General features: G+C 29.9%; 1 long non-coding RNA gene across 1 annotated transcript; it reads right to left on the bottom strand.

Annotated features, from left to right (window-relative positions):
• Window positions 1-3,437: 3,437 nt before the first annotated feature.
• LOC142607913 (uncharacterized) lies at window positions 3,438-4,956 on the bottom strand. Its single transcript, XR_012839392.1, has 2 exons — window positions 4,144-4,956; window positions 3,438-4,018 (listed from the first exon to the last, which is right to left on the bottom strand). It is a non-coding gene; the product is annotated as an uncharacterized LOC142607913 (long non-coding RNA).
• Window positions 4,957-7,057: the final 2,101 nt, after the last annotated feature.

Below are 7,057 nucleotides of genomic sequence, written 5' to 3'. Positions count from 1 at the left end.
ATCAGAAATTTTATTTTAAAAGTTCATTCTTTTTAATTTTAAAAAATCAAATCTGAAAATTCTTTTCAAAATCCATTCTATTTTTTAATTAAAAAATCATATTTGAATTTTCTCTTTGAAATTCATTCTGTTCTTTAATTAAAAAAAAGATTTGGAAATCTTTTTTAAAATCTCTTTTGTTTTCTAATTCTGAAAAACAGATCTGAAATTTTATTTTAAAAGTTCATTCTTTTTAATTTCAAAAACTAAAATCTGAAAATTCTTTTCAAAATCCATTCTGTTTTTTAATTAAAAAATCACATTTGAATTTTCTCTTTGAAGTTCATTCTGTTCTTTAATTAAAAAAATCAGATTTAGAAATCTTTTTTAAAAATTCTTCTGTTTTCTAATTCTAAAAATCAGATCTGAAATTTTATTTTAAAAGTTCATTCTTTTTAGATCTGAAAATTCTTTTCAAAATTCATTTTTTTTTAATTAAAAAATCATTTTTGAATTTTCCTTTAAAGTTCATTCTTTTTTAAAATCCATTTTTTATTTTAAAAATCAGATCTGAATTTTATTTAATCAAAAATTTTATTTTGTTTGTTAATTAAAAAAAATTTTGAATTTGAATTTTTTCTTTAAAATTTATTCCCTTTGATAACTAAAAAAGTGGATTTGAAAATTTTGTTTTAAATCATCTTTATTCTGATTTTAAATCTAAAATTTCTCTTATTTAAAAATCATTTTTCTATAATTAAAATTTAGATTTAATTTCTTTCTACATAAGAGCTACAGATCTAAGATTTTTGTATAATATCCAACCCTAGATCTAGGAATATTAATATAACATGTTGCATATCATTATTAAAGGGTACTAAAATGATCATCTAAAAATCTAGAAGACTAGACTCTATCTAGGCAGAATAGGTGTCTAACTCCTTCCCATTTTGTAATCTAACCCCTGAACTTTAGATCTTAGGTTCAAGAGATAGTGCTTTATTTTCTTTTGATATATTGTAACTAGGAAACAAAGTCTTGTACCTCTTCTTTTACTAGATTGTAACTAGGAAACCAAGCTTTGTACAATCTTTATATCACATTGTATTCATTTATTTTATCAATGAAACTTGGAATTATTCAGTCATGTATTTTACAGTCTTTTTTCTTTTTTCTTTTTTTGTATTAAAAAAATAAGTGGCGACTTCACATCAATCCCAAAAAGCGAGGTGCCAATACATTTCTCTTTTTTTTTTAGAGCACCAAAAAGTTCCGGTCTCTCACAAATAGTAAATAACAACTAATTTGAACAATATTGGACATGAGTATTATGAACATAAAGAACATGCAAACTAACAGTTAGATTTTCAAAACTCACATTCAATATAAATGTATAAGAGGAGTTTAAAAAAAAATTTCCCAAACTAATTTGGAGAGAAACTTTCTCCTAAAGATAGGATATAAGATGTAAACATGTTCATCTGTTAAAACGCATTCTATTGGCTAATAGAGGGAGTCTTAAAATTATATTTTCTTTTTTGAAACAACCCTAAATAAAATATTTAGATAAATAAATTAATATTTTATTAATTAATGGGGTCTTCTTTTATTTGGGGGCTTTGGGCCATCGCCTAAGTTGCCCATATGATTGAGGTAGTCCTAAGGAATATGATAATTGTGAAATCACTATAAACCAGTATTATAAATATTGAAGAATATAAGCATACTATTAATAAACTGTACCTCATGTCTCATATGCTACAAAATCATGCACACAGAATATAAGCACACTATTATAGTAAACTTGTTTTCACTTTATTACCTTCTAAATATTGAAGAATTCATGAAACTAGGAATCTATATGCTCAATGCTACAATCGCTCGAAAAAGAAATGCTGCTCTTAATGCTTTAATTTGCTATACTGAAAGTCAATTATCCTCGATCCAGTGTAGGTTGGTCTAAAAGGTAAGCCGAAGCAAATGTAAATTGGCCACATAAAAGTTTTTCCACTTTTGAGGTTTTAATGTTTGGCTAACTTAAGTTCATAATAACTCTTAAATTCTTTCCACATTTGGGCTAGCTGTAAATTTCTGGTTCAAGTTAGCTAGGTTCTGTAAATAGATAATATTCACCATGAAAAATAGAACTGAATTTAGGTCAACAACCACATTGATTAGGGAAATTATTGTGTACTCCCGGAGTACTATAAATGCGTACTCTCCCACTCACATGAATGGTGGGTCTCACTAATTAAATTCATGGTGAGACCCACCATGCATATGAGAGGGAGAGTACAAATTTATGGTATTCCGAAAATACACAATAAATTTCCGTGCATGCATGACATTGATGAAAACTTGGCCACCAGCCTCAAAACTCATTGGCTAGCTGTTCAAATGGCCGTACGTAACAGTATAGTTATTTTGGTATCCCTAATATTAATGGATGTACGTGTAACGTGTACCACATTTACTACATAGTTTGACGTGGGGTACATATCAGTTGAGCAAAAATAATAACGAGCTTATGTACCTATATAATCATAAAGTAATGACTAATGATTATTAAAAAGATGATTTTATAATTTTAACTAAAATTGTATTTTTATAACAAAATTTCAAATGGAGTGTGTATATAATGTATGCAATAACGGGTTTATAACAAGATTTTCTCATAATTATATATAGCTGCAAGCAGCATTTTCTCAATGTTTGCCTAACCAAAATAATGAGAATATGGCGTTTTTTGTATTAAATATTATTTACTTAGGTTTAATTTAGAAGCACGCAAAAGAAGAGGGGGACATTAATACACCATCATTAATCATTAATTATAATTATAAGAATAAGATGATTATGTTTGGTTGTAAAGAAGACGTAGGAAAGAAAATGAAAATTCACAAAAGTGTTTTATCAAACAATCTAACCCTACATAGTTGTGTAAGCACTAATTTTTATTTGGAGGCCAACTTCTAATACTAATTTATTAGCTTATACAAATTAAACTTCCATAAACATGTACAAACACAGATAGCTATACACACATATAACTTAGTATCTTCCATAATGAATCCTTAAAGTTTTTATTTTTAATATAAGTCACCAAATTATCAACCAAAGTGAGTAAAAAATTTTCAGTTGAACTAATAAATGATTTAAAACTTTAACAGATACAAAAGCACATTTTACAATAAAAAATGAATGTGAAAAAAAAAAAAAAAAAACTTTCTCTATAACACTAGAACAATTGGACAATTTTTTTTTAGAGCATTATTAGACTAGGTCAAATATTGGGGGAGTTTATTTTTGTAAGTTAATAATTAAAATGTTAAATATTTATATATAGTATTAAAATATTTTTAAATTTTTTAGGGGCTATAGCACTCATACATGTAGCTCTGCTCCTACCTTTATTTTTTAACCTCGTTTCATCGTCTTATAGGAAGCCAAATTTCACAAAAGAGAAGAAAAAAAGAGTAAATAATAGACAAGAAAAATCTCAACATACAAAACAGAAGATGGAGAAAAACATATAAAAGTTAAAATAAAAAAAAAATAAAAAAAAAAAGAAAAGGAAAAGGCCTAATTAAGGTAGCATAGACAAGTAGATGCTCCATGAAGAACAAGAAAAGAATGGCATGCTACTCTCTCCTCAGTTCCCTCTATTACTCTTGCTGTTTTCTTCTTTGAGGAAATCAAGCAGGACGGTGCTCTTGCATTTCGGGCATTTTGGATCCACCTCGGATAACATGACGTACATTAAGCATCGAGGACACCCTACGAGCACCATTGATGTGGAATCCGGGCTGCTCGGGCACTGCAAAGTCTCTTCAGGCTCTGATGAAACGCATGAGCCCTCAATTGACATGTCTGAAGAAAAAGAAGTCGAAACATTTGGCGACTCATCTGGTGAGTTTGCCCTTGGTGGTGACAAGTTCAGCTTCAAATCCAGCTCTGGACTATTCGGTCTTCGGCTCATGTTTGTATTTGCCAAAACACCTTTTTCTCCAACTCCTTTTCTACAATATTTTACCTGAGGCTATGAGTTTATGATTTAATTAGCTCAATTTATTGTCAAGCAAATCAGCGAACATGCATGGAAGTAACGCTAAAAAGAGATTAGCAAAATAGATAAACTAATGGATTATAGTAACTAAAGTATACCTTGTATTAGGTCAAGGATTATTGTCTTCAAAATGGAAAGTAACGTGGTATGTGAAATTTGATGAGAGAATAGAGCTGGAGAGATTGAGAATGCAGGACAACAGGACGAAGCTTTACTAATAAGGACCTGGCATGTACCTATATTCCACCATCAAAGGTTAGCGTTCACGTTGATGTTGGACCTCTAAGACCATTATATACTAAATTTTAGAGAGAGAGAGAGAGAGATCTTCATAGAAAATTAATTATTGGTAGGAATGGAGGGTGAGGAAAATTTAGAGAGAAAGAGAAGAGGTTTGGATTGGATTGAGTTTGAGTTGAAGATAAGAAATGATGGGTAGGCAGTGTAAGATGGTGATTGTAAATGTATTAATTGAGGGGGAGGAAGTGCCTGATGTTTGTAGGTTGGAAGAAAATTTTAGTGAAGTATGTTGTTTAATTAGTCTTCATTCATGATTGAATCTAGGTGAGTTTTGATTTTGTAGATACATGCTTTATTGAAAGAAGAAAAATGAAAAAAAAAAAATTGAATACCTTTGGGCTATTTGTTTAATTTAAAATACTACAAATAAAATTTGAATTTCTGCAAAATAGATTTTGATAGTATATATTTTTACTGAAAAATTACTATATCGAATGAAATTATTTTGATTATGATATTGGAGAAATTTTTTTTTTACCATAACATGAAAATATACTTTATTAAAATATTTTCTTTTATTATGAATAGGAAATAAAACGTAAAACCTAGCTAAACTTTTTTTTTTTTTGGAGAGAGGTACGTAGTAATTGGGGAAGGGGGAGGAGGGCCTTCTTTTGTTGTTGAAGTTTATGGTCCAGCCTTCACAAGATCAATCACACCATCATTTGTTATATGAAGTTGAACATTGACTTTTATGATATGACTTATTAGCTATTGGAATGGAAATTCAACCAATTTAATTAAATTGAAGATAGTTCAATATACGTATGGTTTCTGAAATTCAAACTTGGGAAGCATTTGACCATCCTCAAGCTGGAAACTCGTGCAAGCAACAAATAGTGACCACATTTGCTCTAAATATCAATCTTGTCATTGAGGAGTTTTGACTATTGTCCTGTTGGACTATTATTGTCTTGATGACCGATATTTTTAGGATATTTGCTAATAGACTATTTTAGAAAAGTTTTATTATCAATTTTATAGTAAATATAAAGGAAGGGTGGAAGCGGGTTTGTGCAGGAAGATTGGGGTCCCTTTAGGCACTGTGGAGGCTGAAGCAAAAATATTTAAGGCTAGATTGCTCTTTGCAAGGGATATTGGTATCGATGACGTGGTTTTGGAGAGAAACTTATTGAATCTAAATAATGCTCTCCGTGGTATATCTCCTCCCCCTTCTTTAGTGACAGGTTGAAAGCAATTGTTTTGGGATGTAAGATCTAAATAGGGAATTTAGACGGATAGAATTTTCTCATATATGGAGACAAGGAAATAAACCAATTCACCTTCTAGCAAAACATGCATCTAGCATTGTTAACAATATTGCTTGGATTGAAGAGGATCTTTACTGTATTAAACAAGCTCTTATCCATGATGTACTTTTTTTTTCACGTTTGAAATAAAATTTTGCAGCATTCTTATCAAAAAAAAATTATGGTAATATAAAAAGTTATCAAAAAAGTTAATTGTTTGTTTCTTTTTTAAAAATTTAAAATTATTTCCTAAATCAATACCTTTAGGACAATCAGTGACTTTCCCTTGTATGTGTGTGTGTATATATATATATATATATATATTAATTGGTATATGCATGTGCGCGTGCCATTTTGCACCTAGATAATTACATTTTTTTTTTTTTTTACTTTGAATTCTTTACGTCAAAAAAAAAAATTCTGAGAAAATTCTCTACATCAAATTGAACTCTGAAATTTCCCTTTCTCAAACAATTTAATTGAAGAGGTGATGCTCCACCTTGGGTTATACCTATTTTAACTACGTACTCACAATATTTTCATAACAATTTTACAACAAATATTTATGCAATAGATAGTTAAAGATAAGTAAAAAAGAAAGAAATTCGGAAATGGGTCTAAATACAAATAACAACTCACCGTCTAAGTTTTTTTGTGAATATAGAACTAATCCCATGTATTTTTATGTCTTTCACCTTATTCCGGCAATGCAATTATGGTGTATAAAATTTAGCTTTCAAGTTCCTGACAGTACTCTCTCAACTCTTGTTTAGCAACAAAAATGTACTCTCTCAACTCTTGTTAAGCAACAAAAAAAAAAAAAAAGTACTCTCCCAAATGGAGGCTCATCATTTGGAAAAATAAAATCAATGTCTAAATGGAAATCCATTGAGAGAGAACAAAAACCGAGTGGAAGAGATAATTTTGTAGAAGTGGATGGAAATTAGAGAGAAAATGGTCATATTTATAGAGCAAGAATGTGACTTGAGTTTGAATTTCAAAAATATGACATTTAGGTTTGAATTTACTATTGGGTTTAAAGTTAAAAAATATGACCTTTAAGTTTGAATTTACCATTGGGTTTAAAGAAAAAAAAAATATGACATTTAGGTTTGAATTTACCATTGGGTTTAAAGTTAGGTTTGACTTTTCCGTTTGAATTTCAAAATTATGACCGGTGGATATAATAATAAAAATTATGACTATTAGGTCAAAAAAATGATCGTTGGTCGAAGACATCGATTTGGCAGTATCGGTTCGGTCACCAATTCTAGCAATATGGCGGTAAGAGACATCAATTCAGCAACGGTCGTCGGAGCCACTATTACAACAATTGGCCCACCGGTGATGGCGGTACAATGGTCAGAGACACCAATCCGGTGAGCGGCCACCAAAGCCACTATTTTGGTAGTTTGGGCGTCGGCAGCGTTCGTCAAAGCCACTATTTTAACAATTCACCCAC

Source organism: Castanea sativa, chromosome 8 (genome assembly GCF_040712315.1).
Source record: "Castanea sativa cultivar Marrone di Chiusa Pesio chromosome 8, ASM4071231v1".
NCBI classification, from domain to species: domain Eukaryota; kingdom Viridiplantae; phylum Streptophyta; class Magnoliopsida; order Fagales; family Fagaceae; genus Castanea; species Castanea sativa.
The sequence above is the reverse complement of the archived record's forward strand: the minus strand, read 5'-3'. Positions and strand labels throughout refer to the sequence as shown.